The sequence below is a fragment of the Cydia fagiglandana genome, chromosome 8 (assembly GCF_963556715.1).
Source record: "Cydia fagiglandana chromosome 8, ilCydFagi1.1, whole genome shotgun sequence".
Taxonomy (NCBI): domain Eukaryota; kingdom Metazoa; phylum Arthropoda; class Insecta; order Lepidoptera; family Tortricidae; genus Cydia; species Cydia fagiglandana.
The window spans coordinates 6467364-6494803 of NC_085939.1; the positions used below are offsets into that span (position 1 = coordinate 6467364).

Sequence of the window (27440 nt, forward strand, 5' to 3'; positions counted from 1 at the left end):
AGGTATTAGCGAGCGCGACGTAAATAAATAGGTGTCGAGTACACGTTGAGAAGTTTTTTAATTAAAATCCTAACACCGCTGGAGAGACCGGCATCTCACAATACTTAAAGACTCTCGTCTAAGTTAAAGTGTCCAGGCAAGCGCTCATATTCATGATAATAAGTGGCAACCTTCAAAGTCTAATTAAAGCAGAAGTAGATAATGTAATATAATTCATTTGATAGCCCAAAGCAAGGGCAATAATTTACGAATTCAAAAGGCCCGTGAAACAAGAGAGGGAATTAGAATTTGTAATTAGAGCGAAGCAACGACGCGGCTACTCCTACAACATTTGATTAGCAATTATGGTAATTTGACTTAGAGCAGGGTAAGATTTCTCCTAATTTGTTAGTTAAATTATCATCGCGACTGCCAGGAAATATAAAATCCTGTTGGGAACTGGGTAATTAATTTGTTTTACGCGTATAGTCTTAATGGTCCTATCAAAATTTATTATGAATAACTAACTGGTAAATAATGAAATTACATCTAACTAATTGAAAGTTGAAAATAATTAAAAATTGTATAACTTACTAGTAATGTTTTTTTTATTAATACTAATTGTTAAGATTGCTGCCTACCCACAAACTAATCCACTCCCCGTACCGCCTCGCGCCTGTGGCTGTAACGCCGACAGAGCAGCCTGCCTCGCCACTGCATGGTTGCCGGCCTTTCTTGCCCGACCATTTTATAAGTAGTGATCATGAATCATCATTAGCATCGTTGATAAACAAACAGTTTACACACAAAGTATATTTAAACTGAATATGGCAGGTATACACGGTAAGTTAATATGGAGAAGACCGTCTTTAAGGGCATATCTTCAACAAGCTCTTTCGATGCTTTTTGCGTTTGTACGCATACTCATTCATTACAGAAGGTCGGTGCCTGTAGTGCAGCGGTAGGAGTTAAGCTCTTTCATTCTGGCTGTGTCTGATCGTCGTACGTATACAAATACGAGAGTGCTCGCTTGCCCTATGACGGTCTTACCTGCAATCAATTTTATATCCGGTCTATCCCACATTGACCTTAAATTTAGTTTTTTGTACATATAATCACAAAATAGATAAGTACAGAAGTCAATCACATGTATGTACTTTACTTTTCATACCTACGCTCGGCGGTCGCTCTAGGGTTGCGGTTGTTGCGAACTATGACTTATGCACAAAAAACTATCGTGGTAGTGGCACTCGTATCTATCGTATCGTATCTCGTATTTAGTTGTTTGATTTATTGTTGAGGATGAAACGGGAAGAATGGAAATATAAATTAATAATAACATTAATAACTCAAATAGGTATTTTAATTTTAATGTCATTTTTATATTACAAATTTGCCACAGAAAATATCTTGCGATGATTCCGAGATTGGCAAAATACACGATTATTATATTTTTAAGTGTAATAAATTCGCATTCTCATGTACAATGTAATAAATTCGCATACGCATTCTCTCTGAAACCACTGGTAGCTTAAAAAACGACAATTCACCGTTTAATGTTGAATTTAAACAACCGTCCACTGTACAGTTAAAATAACTTTTTGTTTTGTTTCTCCATTATTGCACAAAAAAGTTCACAGACGCGTGTCTCAAGCGGATGGCACTCGCGCTCGCGCTGGTCCTAACTGGTCCGAGATATCGTGTCCGTGAGCAGTGTCTATGTGTGCGTTGCTCGAGCGCGCTTTGTATGTAGGTTGATTTCTGTACCTATCTGTTTTGTGATATAATTAAGCACTTAATTGATTAAACAATCAAGCAATTTTATTTTTCATATCTCATGCTCTGAAAGTGGGTCGTTGTTGTTCTAAAAGGTGCGCAGAAAGTGATACGTTTATGCTCTAGTGCAGAAAAGTGGTGTACTCCTCTGCGTCCCCGTCCCACGAACTACTGGGTGGAAACAAAATGGAAAAATAGTGTCTTTATTTCCTCGCCTGGAACAATTGGTAATTGTTTAATTTTACTAATCCCACGTTGATCCTTTTTATATAAAAAAATGATGTGAATTGTTAAAAACAAATTATTCTTGATTTCTTTCGTTGAATTCTATTTACTCGATTTCATAAGCCGGGAACCAAAAGGAATACACCAAAAATATTTTTTTAAACCTTACACTTGCGTAAATGAGCAAAGGCAGAATCTTATACAGCCACATTTAAACGTTTGTACGATATTAAATTGATTTTAAAGTTATTTAGCACTATATTCATGAAAATAAAATAAAATACAAGATAAAAATTACTTATATTATTAATTAAATGGTTATTTAATATTTAAAATACTTTTATTATGTTATTACGTGGTGCGGCGCACCAAGGTCGCGGTGTGGTCCGGTAGTCTGTTGCGGCTTTTAGAACGAAAAAGTATAAAATTAAAAAGTAAGAGGCAATCCCGCTGATTTTCATACTATAATGAACAAATCATTTTAAAATTACTGCAGTTTGTTAAAAAATGTGTGTTTTCTTAAATATTGCAATCTAAATGATTTTCGCTAGGGATTATTAATCTTCACACATGTAAAGTCTCCGATTGCAAGTAAGTCCTAAGGAAAATAAATCATGGCCATAGATCTATTAGGTACTTCCATTACTGATTTTGCGAAAATGCCTTGTCTTGTTTGGTTTCCTCGCATTCGATATGAAAAGTAGAGTGTTTAACTCGGGTGAAAGGCACCATTTCTGTCTCGGACTATTGGCGCTCTCACTGCGTTCGAGCGCCAAACTACCTCGACAGAAATGGGTGCCTTTCAACCCTTGGTTAACAATCTACTATTTCTATATACATGGTTTACACGTGTTATTACAATGTTTTTAATAATGATTATACATATTTATTATAATAATAATGGCAATATTTTAGTGATGCTTTGTTCCCATTGTGTTACCAAAATTACTCATATACATTTTTTGTACTGTTACTGGACTCATTCTAATATATTATCCATAATATATGAGTTTATTGCATAACGCATTTGTTTAAAAGTGAAAGTGTAAAAGACTTAAAACCATTTATACATAATAGATTTCAAAACGATACATAAAGTAAACAACAAAGACAATTAAAAAGGAGAATTTACTAGAGTAAACACCAGAATCAGATGTAAGCGATAAAGCATCGCCCTGAATAACAGGGAGATTAAGTTTTAATTGTCAAATTTAATGTATCGTGAAACAATAACGAACGGCCCGCAATCTCAGCCGGGGAGGTAAAGAATCTCCTTCGTCCGCGGTAACGTGCGTACAGTTACGTACTTTTTATTCACGCACTCCGCGATGCAATTTAATTATCGAGCCGGCTCCCGCGCTTTACCCTTTTGTATCTTAACCCCCGGACGAAAAAAAATGCTCACCCCGATAAAATAGAGGACGGGTAAGAAAAAAAGGAGCGTATGCAAATTCGGGATAAAATATAGCCCGTAAATGCCACCGTTTCTAAAAGAATATTAGAGACGTTTTTCAGTGGGTGGTTGGGGGCGCTACTTTATACTTTGTCTCCGTTAAGTACTGCAGCACGGGTGTCCGCGCGAGGAATCCGCCTTAATTTGCGATTGTTGTTCGGCGATAAATCAACTCGGGCTCCTTTCTGCTCCGGTATCTTTTACAGAAATCATTATTGCTGCAAGTGCCATCTGGCAATTACGGATTCCACGAAATGCTAGTAAAACAAGAGGTCTTATTGCGTCGTAAATGTATAACAACGTGTACAGATGCATACAATGACATAAGGTCCTTAAAAATTATACTGAGTAGGTAAACTCGCTAACCTGAGACGCGGAAGCAGGCAATTGCTTTAAGATGAAGCACGTGTTGCTAATTTTGTAGCTGGTATTCATTTTGGTGGCCATAAGGACCAACCTACACAGTACACATACGTATCGATTAGGCTTCCAGTTTGGACTATTCATACAAAAAAATAAATACGTGTTTCAAGAGACGTAAAAGAAAGAAATTGTGCGTATTCATAGAAAAACCGGCCAAGTGCGAGTCGGACTCGCGTTCAGAATTTCTTACATTACACAATTTTTACAACGTTTTTGCTTTTTGAGGTACGGAACTCTAAAAAAGTTGTTATTTTTAGAAATTTGAAATGCCGATGTATACCTGAAAGTGTGTGATGATGGATAACTTGTAATACCTACATGATATGATGAGTGACGTTTTTGTTTGAAGAAATATCACTTTTTATTCTCCAACAAAAATTTATTACATTAAAACAATATCACTTTTTACACTGACAGATCAGTACCTATCATATCGGAAACAGATCGAATATCTCGAATTGATGACAGATTTTTGGTTCTTATCTACATCCAAAACCATACCCGCCATAGCCACTAAGGTAATCCCTTTGACCTAGAAACCTTAAATTTGGCACAGAAACATGTTCCAACAAGTAAAGGGGAAAGTGTGAAAATTATATGGTGGTTTGTTTGTCGGTAAGGTTGTGTGGGTACCTTAAGGGGCATCGACTTGGGATGTGTTTGCATCAACGAACATGTGATTTAATTAAATTATCACCGTTTGTGCAGAGAACGCATAAAATATTTTTGATACCTACTAAATTAATTTCATTTAAAATCAAAATTCGTAAATGGCAAATTTTTCCATTGTCCTTTGGCGTGGACAGAGGAGATATTAAAGCTGTCACATCTGGATAGTGTTTTTGGCTAACTTAACCTTTAAACACCAAGATGTTATTTATGATAGCGAGTCGCAATAATTAATATTAATATTTAAGGCCGATTCAACCGAGATGGACTAGAGTTCTACAGTTGGTTATTAATGAGGCTCAATTCAAGATTGTTAATCGAACTAACTCTAAGGCTCATTGGATGTAATACCCTGTGACTATGACCTGCTAACAAGGTGTGTGCACCTGACCTGTGTGTTAACAAATAGTTATTGTAAGTAAATTAATTTCGTATTAAGCAATAACGTCTACAAACGATAGCCTAATACTTAAATAACTATAATACCACAAATATTCGCTGTCATCGGGTAGGTCTCGGTAGCTCAGCTGGCAGAGCGATGGGCTGGTATCCCAGTGTCGCGAGTTCAAGTCTCGTCCGAGACAGTGAGATTTTCCACTTTCCCTTTATTTCTAAGAATTGTAAATATAATTATTGTAACTAGTTTCGGATACCCAAGATTCATTATTTGTATTAGGTACATGACGAAGGCTTTGTAGGACAGTTTGTAGTCGCAGGCTTCTCACCGTAGAGAAGAGCGATGACATGATGAATTTTAATGTAAGCAAGCTAAGGCAAGAATGCATTAGGTTGCTTACATTAAAAATTGGGCATCGTTGGTGAAGCCAGTCGGCGAGGAATGAGTTAAATAGGTGCTTTAATTATTGACGTCAGCCAAGGAGGCGACCGACAGGGAGAACAAGACAGAGACAGCATCAAATATTTAGCGCGTAATGCTAGCCGCGCTCTCGTTTGTAATTAAAGCGTTCTTTCCTTTTTTCAGCGGCCTGATACAATATTCAGCATGAGAAGGAAGCGCTCCGGTGGCGGGGTGGCGCCTCCATTGTATTCGCTAAGGAAGATAAATTAAAAAATATAATTACAAGGCGGCCGCCATAATTCTCGGCAGGCGGGGAGTGGGGCGGTGGGTGGCGCGGGCGGGGGATAGTGGAGGAGCGGGCGCTCCCGGAGGAGGCTTCTTAAATATTTGGGGATAGCGCGTACCTACGCATTACGTAAATTAATGACACGGATTCGAGGAAGGATGGCGCCCGCTGCCCGCTGCCGCGGCCTCTCCGCTCGCCGCCCGAGCTTTGTTTAATGCGCGTTGTTAATGATCTATTAGAAGGTATTATGAATTCATACTCTGAGAAGCGGCCGAATCCACGATTGATTGGGCTAACGATTTTCTTTTATTTCCATCCGTAATTGCGGAACTCTGACTTCCGCGCTTCCGCTGACCCGAGTCCAATTTATAACTCTGATGAAATATGACTAGTCATTCATTTAGAGTTAAATTCCTCATTTGGGGAAAAGCTCGTTAATGTTCTTTCATAAATCTTCATTTAGGTTTTTCCATACATTACGCAAAGCTACGATTATTTAATCGTTGTTTAGTGTTTCAAGTGATATTTATTCTATAAGCATAATTATTTTGTATATGAGTGAGAATTGTAAAGTCTAACCGGTCAATTCAAACGCACACTGAAATCAGAATCACATCTAACTCATTCAGTTATTCGTGCATATCGCTTGTTCTTGTCCCGACATATATTGGCGCAGGCCGGACTCAGATAGCTAAATATCATTCTGATGTACGTTCGATATGGCCTGTAAGAAAACATCATGTCCCCGCGTTTGACAGCTCAAGAAGAGGGCGCTGTATGTTTTGTGGTAACTACGTGTCAACTACCTATAGATAACCAGAGCTTCCGTATAATGTATTTAGGATCTACATTATGACTGAACTGGGAACTCTGGAGCCATATAGTACCATCTACATTGACTGTCAAATTCGCCACAGGAGTTTGTCTTAGACTTTACACATCAATGAATGTCTGGTAGTATGTATGGCTCGGTGCCTCGGGCCGGCGGCGGAGGCGCGGGGCGCGGGCCGAGCCGCATGTGAGCAACAAGTGTCTCCATGTGCGATAGGTGAGCACGCCGCCGGCACGTCTCACTTGGACGTCTATACATATCTATTACGGCGCATCTACTTATCTGTGTTATGAGTGAACTGCAAAAAAAAATTACATAATTAAGCGCAGTAAGAACCTGTGATTAGTCTTAATTTAGTTAATTCATTTGTGTTACGAAAATTAACTATGTAAATTGTATTTATTGTACTTAATTCGTACACATATAAGTCTAAAGCATACGCTAACACACTGTCATGCATCTAACTTAAATAGAAATGGCTTAACTGTCGTAACACAATGGAATCAATTAACTTTAGACTAATTACAGGTGCTTAACTACGTATAATTTTTTTGCAATTTACTCTTTATGTTCTACAAATAGGAACTTGAATATTCAAATTTAGTTCCTAAGCAACAATGTTACAATTTTACTGCACTACGTAATTTAACTTTACTGAAAAAATCACTAAAGTATACGGTTTTCTACTTAACCAGAAGATACTTCATAAAGTTATATATTATAAATTATTTAATATGAAAATTAAGGCTTATTAGGTTTTACGTTAATATTAAAACGGTGCAGTGACTAAAATCCATTTTTTACATGACGAATAAATAAAACAACGACTAGAAATGGTTCATGTAAGGTGTCAGCATCAGCACAGATAAGTAAATAATATCTTTATCTCATATTTATATAACCTACGCTCAACTCAAAATTTTTAATGACCATATGAATAAATTCATTTAATGATAAAAAATTAGACATATCTAATTACATGAACTGCATTTTGCGAGATTGACATACGCCGTCGGTCGTGCTAACATGGAATAATAAAAAGCGGCACCTATTCAATCATTAAACAATACTAACAATACAAAAAGGTACCTACATTCCGTATTCTATTTACACGTATTGAGAAACAATAATCTTGCTTAGGTTATAATAATTTGTCAAAATACAAAGTAGATAGTTCAACTGTATAACAACAAACTACAGATAAGGCAAAACAAAAGGGTAACAAAAATAAAGAGTTGACCTTTAGCGTGGTACTTTTTCCTATTATTACGGAGAATAAGTTCTACTCAATAATTGGCAAGAATGGCCGCTAATGGTCACCTTTACTAACGTCGGTAACCCTTTTATAATCTGAACACAATACAATTTTACGACTGTTACTGTGTGTGTTGTCTTAAAGCAAAAATATGCACAGAGGTCATTTTTGTTTAAGTAACACGCGAGAAAAATACCAAATGATGTTTCTTATTCAAATATAGATTCCAACCCTGAACAGGTAATGCCCCAAGCGAATAAAATACATGCGCCGAACGCCGCTTTAAAGCACCCTCAAAAGAAAACTTATTAATTTTCGTCATTAAGAATTCCGCGGGCGAAACTCGAACGTCTAATTTCAACCCTAACTTATCAAGACGCGAATAAAAAAGTTCACCCCCCGGCGCACCCCACGCTCACCCCCTTGTTTAAAACGCCGGCGAAAAAGAAGCACATAAAAATGCATGAGGCCTTCCTCGTTATAAGGAAAGGGTAGCGCCCACCCCCCTCGGGAGGCAGCTGTAAAAATCGTCTCTAATTTAAATTTTGGAAGTTTCGCGCGGCAGCGTTGATGTCTTGATAAATGTGAGCGACTTGCACTAATTTTGCGTCTTCAGCGCTCGGAACTTTTAATTGGGCTCGCATAAATCTGGCGGCCCTTAATGGCATGCGCATAAATTACATCTCGCGACTGAATGCCGCCGCATTGTTCGCGCTCGTGCGCTGCCGATCAGCGCCACACACACCAGATCCGTGCCTTCATCACTTCATCAGCCAGTTGAGGACCAAAGATACCTGCTAATTACTAATCATTCGGTATATAAATATCAATAACTTTACACCCTGAGTAATTGAGTATATGACAGTAAGTAGGTACCAATAATAACAATAACCTACCATTACCGGTGCAAATTTAACCGTCGTAGTCTATCGGATATATGACACAAAGCGACACCGACAATGCAAATGCTAGTTTCGTAAAAAAGTTTAAACTATTTTGTGACGCTCTATTTTGTATTACTACGCCGGTTTCCAATATTCTTCAAACAAAACGTGTGTTTAAATTGTTTCTATCGAACTGATGAAAGAGTTATCTACTCGTAACAGCTAGGCTAGATTGTGAAAACACCACATTATGAGCTCCGGCGTAGCAGCGTAGCACATAATATGTATAGGCCTGCTTGCTACGTAAGCGCTACGACGTGCGGTGGTTTTGGGTGCATTGCATAATGCATATGATAATTTGATAATAGGGTTGATGTAAGTACGAGTCAAACTGTCCGATCCGAACTTAAAGATACGTGCGTCAATCGTCAACGTATTTTAAAGTTCGATCGGGCCGTAAGTAGAGTTAATTGCCATGGAACGTATTTAAATACGTAAATTATTAAGACATTTTATTGATTGGAATACAGAGAACATGTGTTGAGCGTGACGCACGCACTAACATGATACCACCTACATAAGTAAGTAAGTACCCCACTTGTCTGCACATAATAAATGTCTAGAAAATAATATTTCTTAAAATCTCAGTTTAAGGATAAGGGAATACGATAGCACTAATGAAGTGCTTCACGAATATAGGTACTATAAGTCATTTGATCCAATAACGCGATCTTACTCATTCAATTACGTAACTAACGTTAACTTTGATTTTCCCTCAAACTTATTTGTTTTCAATTCTCACATTTCTGTTAGGGAAAACAAATAATCAAATGAAATATCGTCATAACGGCATTCCGTCAGGTGTAATTAAATCAGGAACGAAGTTTGTTACGAATGAACAATTAGCGAGTTTGCGGGAGTATCGCGTTCTTCCTCATTAAATCGGGACAAAGCAGCGCGGCGACTTCGACGGGTGTAATGTTATTCATTTGCGAAAGTCAAAGGTTGTGTTTACAAAAAATAAGTCGCCGGAGAGCGGACGGTGGCATTTTTTCCATTCGCCGCGTTCCATTAGCGTGCCTTTGTTTGGCGGGAGCGCGCAAATTAATTTAGCTCTCCCACCATTTCCCTCCCCTCCCCCCGCGCTCTCCACCCCCGCCGTGCCCTCTTTTGTCTAGCCTTGCTCTACGTATCGTTTTCTTCTTTATGGCTCATTAGGCAGCATTGTCGCCATTGTTTTTTTTCGCCTAACCCACAAGATCTAATTATTATGATCAGCAAATGTAATAGATCGATAGCTTTTGTTTGCCTCAAAGGAGTCATAAATCGAGGAGGGAATTGTGAAACGACGACGTTATGAATATAAGTAAGGGCATTAAGCTAATAACAAATATTAGGTAATGAGTTAGCTAGTTCAAAGATGGGTTACATTACAAGTGCGTGACGAAAACTGGTCAACGTATCTTATATGTGTGGTGAAGAAGTGGACTCACCTGAGGTCCTTGCGCCGGCGCCGGCGCCGCGGCCGCTCTGCGCCACAAAAACGCGCCAACTGCCGCTCGCCGGGCACGGTTTTTTTAACCCGCGCGTGCCCTCGGCCCGCCGCTAAACAACCCTTGCGTATTCAAAAACGATCCCTCATATCACGTGCTTCACTATCACACGCCACCGACATTTGAATAAGAAACAACAATTCACATTCGACTCGTAAGAAGCGCGGAATATAAATCTGTTAGAGAGCGTAAATTATCATTTGTTTCAGAATTACAGAAATCTTAATGAAATTTTAATTGTCGTCCCGGCTTTGAAGAAACGTTTTCAAGTAAATTAGAGAATCTTTTCATCTCTAAAAGTTGAAATTTTTCGAGCTGAAAAATTTTAATTAATTACTTGGAAGACACATTTTAAATTCTTAATTAAGCAATCCGTACTTTCTCCCGCCTATAAATTAGATCGAGCCGTTTCCATAGAGACTACTCATCCTTTAAAGCGGGTCGGGGGTAGAAGGGGGTTCTACAAAAAATATAACTTAGGGTGAGTAAAAAACCGTGGGGTGACTCAGCCGGCCGCTGCACCCCACGACGAGAAATCTACGATCAATATTAACTCTTTTTTTCAACGGGGAATTGGTGAATTTTTAACTCGTTTTAAGTCGGCTGTGAGCGAGTAATGATGCGATGAAACTTCCCGTACTGAGAACGCTCGTTCACCGAGCTACTGCTAGGCTAGTGGACTAGTTACTCTTAGTTTATACCACTGTTAATACTCTATTATTTTAAGAAACTATTATTTACATTTGTGTTAACTAGGTAGCTAATAAATTTAAAACATAGACCATTAGTGTAAGGTCTTAACTTGTGACTCTTATAGTTAAAAATAGTATCCTACTTAACCCACTCACTTACACATCTTGGTGATATTAATTTCGTGTAGAAATGAAATCGCCCTTGCTACCACCCCATAAAGTCTTCTTTTATCATACTACACATGCGCTGGATCAATGCAACTACTAATATCGGAACCGAGGAACTATAAATCACGATCGGGGATACATTCGCGATTCCGGCCGCGTGCATTTGTCAAGGTCGCGACATATGTAGGTGACGGGAGTTGTAAAGATTGGTAGTTTACGGTTGTTCCTCTAACGCACCGAGGACAATTATATTATCCTAGTATAATGCCAATATCATTAGAGAAAATTGCAGGTTTTATTTTATATTTATTTAGGAGGCGGACTCTCCGAACAAATCTGTGTAGACTTTGCAGTGAAAATATGACGTAACTAGCACCTTCACACTTTGTTCTGACAAAGTTGTGTATATGCAGGATTAGCCTAAGCTAAGCTATTATTAACGAAACTAAACGATTAGAGTGCTTATACGAACTCTATTATCTTTTGATTTTAGTTGGATAGAGAAACGGTATGGATGCCATAACCTAATGTTATTTAACTTATTTATAATGGGGCCGAGAATAGTTATCATTGTTGTTAGTAAGTAGTTAAATTTTACCAGGTAGGTATGGACAGTAGGAAAATAGAAATACATATATACATAGCAGTAAAAAACACATATACGATATTTATCTGGAGCCATTCTGTAAAATGGGACTAAAAGCCGAGCCACACCGGCTTGCGTGTGCGTGACGTGCGCGTGTGCTTGCGCTAAAATGTTGAAGCCGCACACGCACACGTCACGCAACCGGTGTGCCATCTCTCATAAGGATCTGTATACTACAACGCCGTATGCGCACGTGCACGTCACGCACACGCAGCCGGTGTGCACAGGCCTTAAATCATTGATTCATACATAATACTAGTCCTTATTTGCGTGGCTCTGTTTCTTAGCTTTAGAAAAAAAATATTATTAGGTAGTTCGAAGTAGTTGAGCATTAAGATATATAAATGAGATGAGATTAATGAGACAATGCCAAAACGTCTAACTAAGGGATTTGTATGTAATATAGACGGGTAGATAGGACGGTGTCCTTAGAGAAAGTATGTATTTATTGTATAAACAATATTACCCAACCTGAAGTCAACAAGTTACGTATATCGAAACAATCTACTAACACCGACCCGCAGCTTACCTACAATCTAATCAGGCCTCTCCCCACGCGACACAAGGTGACTAGCTTTTTCTAAACCCGTTTTTTAATAAAGAATAAACTTAAAAAAAGGGATATGCATACATAATTTGAAACAGTGCATTAATAAAAAGCAGAGCCCGGTGTTCTAACTTGAACTAAATAAAAAAACGTTCATTAAAAAAGCTATTTATGACAGCGACCATTATCGTCCAATAAATCAGCTGCCCGCTCTTCTGTTTTTCGATAATGATTCTATTATTATGGAAAAGCGTTATGTAACTGTAACATTTTTTTGTATGCGCGGTCAGGCGTATAGAGGCGGCTTCTTTATTTTGTTGCTAATTTTACCGGTTGAGTTATTATAATCTTTTATGTTACAACTAGCTTACAATACGTATATAGACAGATTGAAGAATATCAGGTTCCTTGTAGGTAGTATGTTACATAATTATGTACATACATACTTAGGTACAAGTACATGTTTGTCGGAATTGGCTTTGTAGAGGTTTCTGGAGGTCGTGTAAACGATTGCAGCGAGTAGTAGTGAGTAGTACAGAAATGTAAAACTCTAAGGGCAATCATAGTTTAATTTAAATGGCACAATTGCTTTACGTAGTAAGAGTAACACTCTTATTTCTTTATTTTATGGAGGATACAATATTTTTCAGTGTTGTAAACTGGAAAGCTAACAATTAAATAAAACCCAGCTTCTTTTATCGTTTTATTCTAACAGTAAAAATATAACAATATGAGGTAGTAGGTAAATAGTTATTTAAGTTTAATTTTTTTATTAAAGTTGTTAATGATTGTCAGGTTTGTCGAATCATACTAGCTTCTATTAAGATACCTTTAGGTACCTTCAACTCTATGTCTCGTAATGTTCGACTAAACTATAAAATTCTTAATGTTTTAGGTTAGTTTATTTTCTTTGTTAATATGTGTATATTTCTTTATGTACTTAAAAAAATGGTTTAAAAAAAATCATCGCACAGATTGAAATACAAAAGTGCATTCCATATAGGCGAGCAGGCGTGTGGGTACGCCGGCGTGTGGGTCGGCGCACACAGGCGCACTGCGTGTAGCGTGGGCACTGCACGGGTTACAAATTGTGGGGTGAAAGGGGTAGTTTTTTCTAATCGACTTTCCTAACAGTAATAAACGATATTTATCTTTCTTAATTATAGTTTCGCTCCACTGTTTGGTAGCTTTGTTCGTGTTTTTGCTACAACTGTTTGTGTTATTATCGAATTACGTGCGTTTGTCGTTAATGTAAAATTTCTTCTTATTATAGCCCCGAGGAATTACTTGAGAAGGTGCGCCCTATTTCTTGTTAGCTTTTATAGCGATTTTCATATAAATGAATATTAATGACGTCTGCTATCCGTGTTTTATATAGAAACAACAAGGGAAAGAATCGCTTTTTACTACTTACACTTAATTGTCCGTACAGGGTATTCAAATCAAGTCATTTAAACACGTTTATCGAATGACAAAGTCTCATACATATTATCATTGTGTCCTTCTGACATTTTTAGTAATTACATACCTATATTCATTTTATTTCCTCGTCATCTTCGGTTGATTATGGTTTATGGTTTAGTGTGGTATACGATAGTATATAAATATTTAAATAATAACTAAAACACTTTACTAAATAATTCTTTGTATAAATGGTTGCCTTGCCAAATTAAACTCTTGATTTTCTAAAACAATCCTGAAATCAACTTTACCGTTGTAAAATCTATATTTTGCTACAAAGCTATTGCAGTATTATTAGTTTAAAATAATGATAATGCGATCGATTAAAAAACCCATTGTAAAAAACTGGCTACAAGGGCAGTGATCCTACGGGACGCATGCGTAATACAACCCTTTTTTACCCTTTCGCCTCTCAGAGTGTTTTTTGTAAGCGTTTTTGTGAAGGGTTGCAGGGGTACCTGCCACGCGATGCAGCGAAAGGGTTGCGTTTTTTCTGTAGGGCCGACACGCTTTTTATACAGATGCGTTTTTTATGGGCACGCCGAGAACAATGCTGGGTGCATTGAACTCTGTACAAGAGATCAGCTGATCAGCTCGTAATGGTGCACTTGTTGTGTATTGATTTTCGTCAAGGTCGCGCTATCGACTGCACTATTCATTGACGGGGGTCATTGACAAACGCGTCGATATATATTGACTGCCGATTGATAGAGAGTACTTAAGGAAATTAAAATAAATAGGATACAAAAAGCAGGTACTTCATTAACAAACCTTCATCTTTTACCAGATAATGGACCTAAACAGAAAAGGGTCTTGGTAATTGAAGTCGTGTTGGCGCGTAATAAGTATATGTAGAGTACCTAAAAGTAAGTTCTGTATTCTGATTGCTGTAACCTTTGGCATGTCACACCATCTAAAGTATTCTAAAGCACTGTCTGTCGCCTGCCACTTTGTGTAACGCTTTTAAAAAAATTATAAAGTTTAACAAATAGGGGCCGATTTTTGAAATTCGATCGCTCGATTTCGTCACACGAAAATCGGTGGAAAACGACGAAATGCTTATTTTTGAAATACGAGCGATCGAAATTTGGAATCTAGTGGTATCGACCACTCGATTTCAGTTCTATAAGTAGAATTTAAACGCCTAGTAGTGGAGATATCATTTAACGAAATACACGAAATCGAGTGGTCGAATTTCAAAAATCGGCCCCCTAGTCGTAGTTGCTCTAATCGGGTCTTACTCTTTATATGTAAGTACTTTATATTTATATATACTATATATAAATAAAAGCAAAGCCATAAAAGACAATACTTTATATGGAAATGACCACTTTAAGCTGCCGATAGGTAGGTACCTATTGCCAATATAGTTATTGTTTGTGTTTAGTAAAACTGAGTAAACTGACCATTATAAAGGTAGTTGAAACGTACACATAGATTTATCCACATGTACAGCAAATTTCTTTTATGTACAATGGAATTAAAACAGCAAATAAGATTTCTAACAAAATAACTGTATACGACAATTGCATTGAAATCCTTTCCACTCTTTAACTGTTAACAAAACTCCGGATGGTGTCATCTTACTTCAATGCAGCCGTTCAATTTTTGCAAAAAGTGTAAAAACTTTTGGAAAACTTTAATAAACCGGTGCCGAGATCCAGTAACCCACATTGATCAAGGTGTTGGGGTTATCGAGTTGCACACCCGTTATAAAGCGTCTGTTAACGCGCGCAAAAACTCTTTAAAACGCGCAAAAAAAATGCTCTTTATCTCTCGGTTTACGCAACGTGTGCGAGCTCATGACGAAGCATATTATTTCTAAAATATACACTCTGTTCTTTTATACTGCAACAGATATTAAGCTAACTTGTTATCAGTCAAACATTACGGAACTCTTGCAAACAGATTATTTAAACGAACGAAATCGAAGCAATCATCATCTTACCGGCTATCGACAAATATTTAGGTAGGTACTTAAAATCAGGTTAATTTCAAATAAAAAAAATACCTACTTATAGGTACTCGTACGTGATATTTTATATTACGTATACGTAGGTTGAAAATGGATTTTTTTATATTTAAGTAAGGCTAAGACGGGCAAATGGGTAAAATATATAAGTAAAAGATTCTCTCCTTTATTAGGTACCTACTTACATCATTAAAGTGTTTTTTGTTTTCCTAAAAGGCAAAATATTTTAAAGGCTTTATAAGCAGCTGCTGGGCTGCCCCCACTTACCTATACTTTTTATTTAAAACGAAAAAACTTCGGCTTTCTGCTCGATACGGGAGTGGGCAGACTGAGATCTGATTTCGCGAAGATTGAGTTTCATCAGACAATATTCCTAAGTCTTTTTTTAATTATAAACCTTCTTCAAAACAAACAACATCACGAATGGTACCTATCATTATTTTTCCTTTTGTTTTTTACCGTCAAAATAAAATGATGTTCCTCGAATCAATTTGTTTACTTAAGGTTGCTTTTCTTCCGCTCTCTATAGTTCACGATAGTGTTGGTCTTGTCGGCTTAACAGTTCTCCAAAGATATTTTGATCAGAATACATTTGTGTTAATTGAAGGCCTACAGCGACCGCGCAAACTTTACTTGTATAAGCAGACGGATGCTTTGTCCGTATTATGTAAACATGGAAGAAGGACATTAGAAACGGATTAAACATAAACACCGCACGGTAGCGCGTGTGATGGTACGTCCACAAACTGATGCAAAGGACACAAACAAACTCTTTTGTGAGGTTTCTTTTAGTAGCGGCGAGTCCAAACACAAGATAAAGGGGATAAGTATACTATTTCAGTGACAATTAAGCATTGTCATGGGCTAAAACGCCGTGAGGCCGAACGGTAGCGATACTTGGAGGATTAAAGGATTAGATGTACTGTAGTAAACAACTTTGCGCGAAACTCCTTTCTTACTTCTGTTGTGCAGAGATTAGAGCGGCCGACTGATGTCGTGTCTGCTGATGCCGCAATGTTTCAAGGAATAAATATACCCTATATCTGAGATCAATACCGATACCGCGTATGCTTATCACAATAAACTACAATATGATTGTGTCACTTAACGCGTTAGGTGTCGTTGATCTCCCAAAGCCGTCACCGTCATGTTAGTGACGAGTTGCATAAATTGCTTCTGACGCGTAAATACATAATTGGGGTGGAAAAGGTAGGTATTAATACTTAAGAATTTTGGCCTAAAGTAACCGTGACTTGCAAAACTTTAGAGCTACATAAGTGTTTACGAACTGTTCCGAAAATAATAATACGTGGTGTCTATATAAATTGCGACAAGTTCCATACGGGTTATTAATGATATTGTGCATCATCCTTTTGTCGAGAATTAAATACATCAAATGTTAAAGGAAATCATAATTTCGTTGAATGGGGATTTTCGAAAAAAGAATATTTGGCGTAAAAATCAATAATCAAACGTCGCGGGGACAATGGGTGGCGGGTAACCGAATTCACTATCAAAATAAAGGCTTCTGCGTGACGAAGCGCGGGCGGAGTAGTTTTTATTGCGTTAGTTGCTGGAGTGGCGGAGAATCGCAACGCGATAACACTCGAGGGACTCCATTAAATAATGGCTTCTGCGCGGCCGGGAGAGGTGTTCACCGATGCAGCGATTAGTGTGTGCATCTCCGATAATCACAATGTCAGTCATATCATAATGCCTTAATAACCTTGAATATTAATATAAAAGTATAGTTGGGTCAAAAACGTTCCGAAAAAGCGGCTTTATATCGGCGAAGAGTATAAATAAAAATGTATGATTTGGGTAAATTTTACTGAGGCTTTAATCACACCTACAGCTTTAAAGAAGTAGAAGGTTTAAAGTTTAAACATGCCTATGGGTCGGCGAGAAAATTAGGCTTTAAGGTCCATTAAAACGACGATGTCCACGGGAAAGACACCTGCCTATTAAGTTTTTGATCTAGAGGTAGTTGTTTAGATTAATGAATATTATGTCCTACAAAAAATATGCATAACCTTTTACATAAAATAAAAGAAATCCTATTTGCTAGGTAAATTCTTACTTCTTCCTACAGAATCGCAAGACAATGATTTGCAAGAAATCAAATGGAGCAATGCATTTGATCACAATGACAAAAGTTAACCTTTTGGCCGACGAGGCCACACGTGCACCGCCGTCTGGACTCACAATAAAACCACGTAGATACTAAACAGCTTATATTCAATACAGTTTAACTAGTCTTACGTCCGTTTAGAACTATCTATAATCCATATAACGTATTCACTCAGTATTTGCTTGTCTGGGATTCGACATCCATTGATAACTCTGTATCGAAGCCTTTGCGCTATTTACCTTCTCTATTCTAAGAAACTTTTGTGTCACTTTTATTGTACTAAACAAGGGATTTTTTATTTCCACCTACGCTCAAGATCGCTCGAATAATTTCACACTCGAAAAGATTTTGCAAATAACGATCTTAATGACTAAGATTCGTGTTTGAAGTCCGTAATCATATTAATAGGTTTTATGTAGATAAGACATTAAAAGCATCGTTAACACGCGTACCTACTTATAAAGCGAATGAGTTTTATAGCTACCTACCGAATACGCTCATAGCTATCAATGTAAATAAGTAAACAACAAATAGACGTAGATTTTGTAAATTGCAGTCATCTAAAATACTTAAAAATTAAGAATACCCAGTAATGGAGAAATGATGATAGCTTACCACCAGTGGTTTAGCGTCGGCAAATGTTGCTGTAGAATGTGGGCAAAAACCAACTTCTCGTTTTAGCCGAATACATTCATTTCCTGGTGCGCCTTCCGGCACACTAGCTTTTTGTGATAAAGGCAACTCAATAAAAATACTTTGTTTTTATTTTCGTTTAAATATTTTTCAATTTTAATTAGTGTAGCGTACCTATGTGCGTACAATAGGTACGTTGCGTAAGTACAATAAGTTTCAAGTCGTCTCAGCTAAACTGTAACTTTCATAGGTGCAAAACTGGCCTAGTGCGGGTCGAACGACGCATAATGGATAGTTTATACAGAAAGCCAGGCAGGGATAAGCAAAGGGTCTTCGCGGGAACTACATCGTTTTAATAAGACGATAAGTTTTTTGGAAAGCATTCTTTAATGGCTGATCATATTCAAAATAATTAATTAATTATTTTGATGTACCTAAAGTATTTTATGTTACGTTTTTTCTCCCCCCAATTCAAAAGTTAGGGGGAGGGGGCACAATATTTTTGGGTTTTTTGACTTCGAGCGATTATTTCGGGCTGTTAATAAAATGCTTGTGATTGTGACACTCTGACAGACAGATAAACGCACAGACAGACGGACATGACGAAACTATAAAGGTTCCGTTTTTGCCAGTTTGTCTACGGAACCTTAAAAATGGCTGTTAAATACCAATGTATTTAATTAACAATTTTTTTACGCTTATTGCCTGACAATAAACTACTAATGACATGGACGCTTATAATACGACCTTTCAAGCATTATGTTATGTTATAGATTTGTACCGATTAAGGGCCCATGTGCCTCTCTCGTGATAACATGGTTTTTTCTTCTTCTTTGTTTTCCTTAATTCGCATTGTATCTTTTATTGACCATAGGATGAAACTTGTGAGTTGTTGGTACCTCGGTTTACCTATGGTTTTCCTCTAAATAAATTGTTTATACATTTATAAAAATATAAATAACATATTATAGAAAATCTTGCAATTTGAAGAATGGTACGTTACCTTATCAGTCCAGATTGTCCTTGTATCGCAATGTACGAGTATTATGGACCACCTAGATACAAAAAAAACATTTGTGTCATGGTCATGAATATGTTCACGATGGTAACTGTTGTAATTGATGCTTATTCAAAATTTGCCTACACACATATGATTTGAAACAAACCATTGCCCTGTGATTATCATAATTGTGACTCGTGCAATGTCTATGATTACGCTGGCAAACTGTTCTTTCTGCGCGAGCGCCGCCGCCCGAAGGTAATGCAGAAACAAAGCGACACCTGTCACGCGGCGTAATCAATAGAGCCGCTTCCTTCCGCCGCGGACAAAAACAAATGAATGATAACTTATAAAAAAAATAACAAAGCCGAAAGTGTTCCAAGCAGCAGATTATGAGCACGTTCAGTTATTAATTTATACGAAGCACCGCGGTAAAAAACTCAACCCCCACTTAGATAAAGAAAAAACGTAGCGCGCGTCGCGTAAAAGGGAAAGGGTGTCTCGCTCGCGTGCTGTATTTCGTTTTTTAACCGAACTCTGCGGTTTGTTTTTTCGAGCGCGTTCCTGTTTTTTAACAACACAATACCGTTGTTAAGAACTGTTTTTAAGAGCGTCATGTTGGAGTGAGCGCGAGGCGCGATCACTAGTGTTTTTGTAAAGAATCTTATTTTTAAATCTTCGTTCAGGAGATGGAAGTTTTCGGGTGTTTAGTCACGGATTGGTAAAGGAGAAGGTGTTTTTTACTGCGATTTATTTATATCTTATGTATATGCGTGCGGGTTAGGGGCACGAGCGCGACATATGGTGGGTTAGACAAAGAGATGTTGCAGGAGGCAGGTGTGCCGCTGATTGCGATGCGTCTGCGCAGGATCTGTTGTCGGCGCGCGCCGCAAGTGCAGCCCTGCACGTAGCATACTGTCGATCATTATTCTGACCTACTTACGGGATATGGGAATGGGGTGACTGATTTTATCTCATGGTACTCAATTGATGGGATTGTTTCCACAAATAAAATTAGTAACCCCTACACTACTAACTAAGAATTATAAAAACGAATTGGGTATGTACTGTTTTAAACTAAAAATCTAGATAGGTACATACAGTCATATATATATTACATATAAATATTTTGTACCGTCGTCCCTATATTATTTTATTTTAACGACTAAAGTCATATCACGATACTACGTAATTTATACCAACATTACATACCGAATACAAAGTAAAGTATGTAATTAATTAATTATTGCTTATAGTGCTTAATTGATTTTAATTAGGCATTAGGTATCTTATGTTATGAGGTAGAGAATGTCTCTTGTTTAAAGGACTTTGAATCCTGATAGGTACTTACTCAGATGAAACCTAAAAAACATAACTACATACTAAAAACTCATCCTTGACAATAGTGAATTAGCATAAACTGTAATTACATAGCTAATAGTATTCGAAAAGTGAACAGTATTTTTTTTATTCGGTGTTTAAATGTACGATACTTTATTACTTATGCATATTTAAAAAAACCGGCCAAGTGCGAGTCTGACTCGCGCACGAAGTACCATACCTCCGTACTACCATACCATTACGCAAATAAAACGCATAAAATCACGTTTGTTGTATGGGAGCCCCACTTAAATATTTATTTTATTTTGTTTTTAGTATTTGTTGTTAAAGCGGCAACATCAGAAATACATCATCTGTGAAAATTTTCAACTGTTATAGAGGTTTTCAAATGAGTTACAGCCTGGTGACAGACGTCGATGGACGAACAGCGGAGTCTTAGTATGTAATAGGGTCCCGTTTTTACCCTTGCCTTGTTTTTGCCCTTTGGGTACAGAACCCTAAAAATATCATAGTTATAGCCAAGAATATAAAACAACGCAATACCTATACACTGTCGGCCGAATCCCGTGATGTTTGAGTGCAGTGCGCAGATAGCTTGCGTCACCGTGCAATTAAATAACAAATCGGGATTATGTGGGGTCGCAGTCGCTGAAACAACGTCAATAACGCCGGGAATCCCTAAGTACGCTATAAAATATGCGCCATGAAAATGCCATTAAATATTAAAAGTAGAGAAACGGAGAGCTTAACAAGAATTAAAACATCGTTATAAGAGGCTATGAGACGAAGGCCCGGGCAGCTATCGGCGCGGCGGTTAATGCCTACTTATACCTTATTATATAGCGGAGTTTGCGTTGAGGAACAAAATTAATTGGTTAAAACTCCTCTCAGTATCCAGGGCGGGTCCCCCTGCTCCCTCTTAATTCCGGCCCCCGCCCCCGCTCTCCCCGCCAGCTCCTTTGAACGCTACCTACCTAGAGAAAAAACAGAAAGTATAAAGTTGACCCGCCAAGCGTTGCAGCTTAATTAGTTATACGAGTATTAATGTTTATAATAATACTGAATAATTATTAGAGGGTTTAGAGTAGTTAAATCTAAACTTATTAAAATATTATTACTAGAAAAGCGTTCTAACTTAAAAAACTTTAACTTGTGGTAGTCGCTTTCAAGCGTTAATTTGTTGGTCGTTTATCCTAAGATATATGTCTGTGTGAACTAAATAAAATATGTATAGGAAAGCCGTGGTTGATTTTACCCATCGTGCTACTATTGATATCCGCAATTTGCAAGCGCGAGAGTTTAAAATTGAGCCACGAGCGAGGCGAGCGAGTGGTTAAAAAAGTGGCATCTAGATCGTAGCGAGGGTTTCAAAGAGCGAGGATTAAACAAACTTTGCTACCGAGTGAAACACAACACCACCACATTAACATTAACGCGAGGAAAATACTACCTATAAAACATGACAAGTCGAATCCAAATGAATGTTATTGATTATTTATCACTAAAAATCATCACTTAAAAGTCCATCCTACCAGCCAACGTCAGGAAATAACTAAAAAATTACATCACTTTACTTTGCCACTCTAGAGAAAGATCAAATGCAGTGTCATGGTGGCGGTGTCATTTTTATCACCTGTCACGTCATGCGTCACTTTCGCACTTATATATTTGTTGGAGCATGAGAGGCATGGTGACAAATGATAAAGAGTCGACCATCTTACCGCCCTACTTGTGTGGTAAAAAATATCCTTATAGTTAACATATAAATCTTTTTTAAACAAAAATAAATAAATAAATCGCATAAGATTGATCAATTTCCTACCAATCAAGTAGATCAAGTCAAGTAGATCGGCGGCCGATCTTGTCTATAAAAGCTATAATAAATAATTATTTTAAATAAGAAGTACAATTTTTTATTCCTGTGCACAGAAATTAAGAACACTTTCCGAGTTACAACGCCTGGCGCGTGTGCCAGTAACGAAGGGCGAAAGCAAAGGGTAGGCCGAGGCGCGCGGCGGGCGCGGGGCGCGGGGCTCTTTGCCACTTCTCCAAATAAATTATAATTCGCCTCCCGACCCGACCCGGCCTGCCGGTCCGGGAGCCGACACTGCTAATACCCATTACTCTGCTATTAGTCTTATTTCTGCATTTATTTATATGTAAAATTATATTTATTAAATAATTCGTGTAGTAATAAATATTGTGTTTTAAAAGTTTTTTTTTTGCTAATTTAAAGCTAAGCTAAATAAAAAAAAAGTTAAATTGCCTACCTTAATTAATTTTAAGATTTTAAGGTTAGTTTTGGTTTAATTACTCTTTAACTTATTTTCTTTACTAAGAAGTGTCCGTTGGAATCTAATATATGTATGAGATTGTAAGAAATATGATTAAATTTATCGTATATGTATATAGCATGCTTATCGAATCGTAGGCCAAATTCGGCATGAACCTTTCTTGTAAACAATATTATGGATCTTTGAATTCGAATTAATAAATAATTGAATTCGAATTAATAAATAATTGAATTGAATTGAAATTGCACTAAGTCGAGTAAAATTGTCCTATAATATTTATTATTACCTATTTATTTATTTATAAAAACCGATTTTTCCATTGAGTAGTTAAGAGGGAGACATGGATGACAACATATATACAGACTAGCCTCCGCCCGCGATTTCACCCGCGTAGAAGTCATGAAAAATTATTATTAACCCCATTTTCACTCCATAGGGGTTGAACTCCTTAGTGTTCTTAAATCTTTAATGGAGTTCTGCATTATTTGAAGAATAAACATGTCGCCCCCTAATTTGTTTGGTATTTTTGAATTTACCTATTTATTTATTCAAAATTACAATATACAAAGTAAAAAAAAATCACAAACATAATATTTATCTAAATTGTTGTAATATACAAACTTTCAACCCCTTTAGGGAAGTAATAAAATGCTTTAATGAATATTCATACATTTTAATGAAACCAAGTTTAAATTTCTCACTTAAAAAATATCTAATCTACCCCTTAACTATTTAGGCCCACTTGCACCATTCCACTGATCCGGGGTTAACCGGTTAAACCTGGAGTAACCATGGTTACTAGTACAATTTGACACTGGGTTGACGGTTAAACCGGTTAACCCCGGGTTAGTGGGATGGTGCAAGTAGAGGACGAATTACATAGAAGAAAATGCCTAGTACGGTTTGTCTAGCAGCTAGTTATTTTTGTTAATGTGTCTTCTGTTTTTGACATTATTAAGATTATTAATTATGCAGGGTGTGGCCTGTAATATGAGCAAAAAATTAAACTGTAGGCTGTACTCCTCATACTGACCAACATTAGTTCAGCGACTTAAAAATAACTTGTGGTTTGATTTTTAATACACTTTAAAGTTTATTCTAAGGCGCAATGTATTGCGAATTTTGTTATGTTTAAGGCGTAACAAGCAACGTCAATCACAATGATATGGCGTGGCGATGGCGTCCATTGAAGTTAATATTTATTTTGTATGAAAAGTAGGGATTCTAAATACTTCATAATTTTTAAAAGTTATAGAACAAAAGTGTCACCGTTTGAGGAGTACAATCTATGTTTTAATTATTTGCTCGTGTTACAGGCCACATCCGGTAGACGCATCAATTATTAATAATTTATTGAACTGTGTTTTGTGCTAGGCACATACTCGTATACCCATATATAGATCCAGTTCTTTGGAGCTGTGAACTGTGAATAAATCAATCTTTGAAGTTAACGCAATTAGAAACCAGCTGTCCATGCCGTATTTTTCTTTATCTTCTTGGAAAGCGTGATACTCCCTATTAATTTTTAACCTACCCGTATAGAACGTCACTTCATTGTCCGCCTATCTGTCAAAACCCTGGTTTCAAGTACGCTTAAACGCATTTAAGTAGGTAGTAACGTCGCGTCGCGTGGTTTACGATATCACCTACAGACCCTACAGTCAGAAGCAGAAGTTGCTAAGCGGGCGAGGTGTTCAAATTACCTTGACACGCTCTTATTCTCTTAACAATAAAGTCGCGTCAAGATCATTTTGAACACCTGGCCGGTTAGCAACTTCTGCTGCTGACTGTACCTCTTGCGCTGAGTCGGTTAAACTATTCTTTCGGGGAGGTGCGGGGTGTGGGGAGAGCGATTAATTTAATAAATACCGACCGGATTCCAGTGCGTTTGTCTCCGAAGATATGCGGCGTGCCGCGCTTGTTGAGTTACTTGGCCCAGCTGAACAAGTAGGTACTCACTCTACCTCACCTGCCCGCCTTCACAGCTAGGCTAGGCTAGGCAATCTTCACATGGATACTCCGGTGTGAAAGTGGGACGTCGCTATATACGTACGTGCATAGCACCACAAAACAGATATCTCTTTTGTGATAGCACTGTCCCGCTTAGACACCGGTGCGGCGTTCGGATCCGCATAGTGTCATAACCGTACATCCGACTGTCAGGTATAGGTACCTATGACATACATATCTATAATGTTACTTATCTAGTTATCTCTTATCCTACTAGAAAACTTATTCGTTTGCGAAACTATTGTAATATTAAACCTTTTTTTAGGGAGACCAATTCAAACGGCCTGATTCGAACTTTAAGATACGTCAATTAATAATATACATACCTAGAAACAATACGAATTAGATATGCCAGTGTCAAATCAAATGATGTTTCTTCAAGCAAAGACGTCACTTTTGACAACGACACATCTAATTCATATCGTTTCTAGATCTATTAATTGACGTACTCTAAAGTTCGAATCGGGCAGAAAGTTACATTTTAACATCGAAATAGTGTCATTTGGTTATCATTCACCTGTGTGTCTTGCTCGCACTAATAGTACAGTCATTATATATTAAAAACCGACCCTACCCGTGAATAATTAGTTCTTGGAGTTTTTTTTCGTAGGTCCCTCTGGGGGGTCACTGGGAGTGTAAATTCAAAAAGTAGGCTGAATCAGGCTCCTGCGTATATTCGAAAAATGGTTTTTTTCCAAAAAAACTGTTTTTCTTCAATAACTCGGCCATTTTTGATTTTACAGTAAAACCGTAAGGACAAAAATTGTAGGAAATTTGATTCTCTACAAGTTAGTCCAGTCATTATATCCAAAAAACCGTCCCTTCCCGTGAATAATCAGTTCTTGGATTTTTTTTTCGTACGCCCCTCGGGGGAATCACTGGGAGTGTAAATTCAAAAAGTAGACTGAATCAGGGTCCTGTGTATATTCGAAAAACGGTTTTTCTTGAATAACTCGGTCATTTTTGATTTACAGTAAAACCGTGAGGACAAAAATTGTTCAGAATTTGATTCTCTACAACTTTGTTTTTCTTCATTTATGCCGTAAAGCGTGGAACATAGGAGATAATGATAATATTTTGAATTTGTCACGTTTTTCAGGTTTAATTTCTAAAATATCGATTTTGGGGGAAAGAAGGTGGGAACCAAAATTGATCAGAATTTGATTCTCTACAAGTTTAGTCCTCTTCATTTATGTCGTAAAGTTGAAAATAAACGAGATGTTGAAAATATTTTGAATTTGTCGCTTTTTTCAAATTTTATTTCCAAACTATCGATCCTGGAAGAAAAATTGTGAGGACCAAACTTGTAGAGAATCAAATTTTCTAAAATTTTTGTCCTTACGGTTTTACTGTAAAATCAAAAATGACCGAGTTATTCAAGAAAAACCGTTTTTCGAATATACACAGGACCCTGATTCAGTCTACTTTTTGAATTTACACTCCCAGTGATTCCCCCGAGGGACGTACGAAAAAAAATCCAAGAACTGATTATTCACGGGAAGGGTCGGTTTTTTGGATATAATGACTGGACTAACTTGTAGAGAATCAAATTTCCTACAATTTTTGTCCTTACGGTTTTACTGTAAAATCAAAAATGGCCGAGTTATTGAAGAAAAACCGTTTTTTTTGGAAAAAACCATTTTTCGAATATACGCAGGAGCCTGATTCAGCCTACTTTTTGAATTTACACTCCCAGTGACCCCCCCGAGGGACCTACGAAAAAAAACTCCAAGAACTAATTATTCACGGGTCAAAATCTATAATGACTGTACTATAATAGGTACATTTACGGACGGACGGTACGAGCGACATGCTCGCGCGAATGATAATAATATGACATAATTTAGATATCAAAACGTGTGTGGCTTCAAGGTTGTGTTTCTACTTGAGGGGTGCCGACGAATAAAATCCTACACCGTTTGAGTCAAATGTCCCAATTACCTTTTTCTAAAATGTAATCTCCTTTTGGGTTTTTTCAATTGTGTATGTGGACTCTAGAACACTAGTTTAGGTAGAATCGGACTAAGCTAACTCTGCAAGGCATTTGTGTGGAAATGTCATGATTAATGTCAAATTTCTATGAAAATATGACGTTTATAATGTCACTCCCACTTTACTCATAGGTGCAAAATTAGCTTAGACAGAATTTATTTGATTTTCTTAATTAAAGTATTCCATTAGGCATTCTAATAGCAAATTATGGAGTAAAGGGTAAATAAATATAGAAATTAAAAAGTGATTAAATAACAAACATCTCTTTATTATAATAATTATGTTGGTACTGGACATTGATAAATGTAACTATGTTCATTGTATCACACCGTGTGTGTAATCATTAAATATAACTGTTACTTTATGAGGTACATATTAATATTACAATTATTAGCTTGTCAGTTTGAAGATTAGTTAAA

General features: G+C 37.2%; 1 protein-coding gene and 1 non-coding gene across 2 annotated transcripts in view; one reads left to right on the top strand and one right to left on the bottom strand.

Annotated features, from left to right (window-relative positions):
• The window catches only part of LOC134666552 (eukaryotic translation initiation factor 3 subunit M), a 157919-nt gene that overhangs the window by 27495 nt on the left and 102984 nt on the right, over positions 1 to 27440 (bottom strand). The window lies entirely within an intron of this gene.
• Positions 5038 to 5109, top strand: Trnat-ggu (transfer RNA threonine (anticodon GGU)). Its single transcript has one exon. It is a non-coding gene; the product is annotated as a tRNA-Thr (tRNA).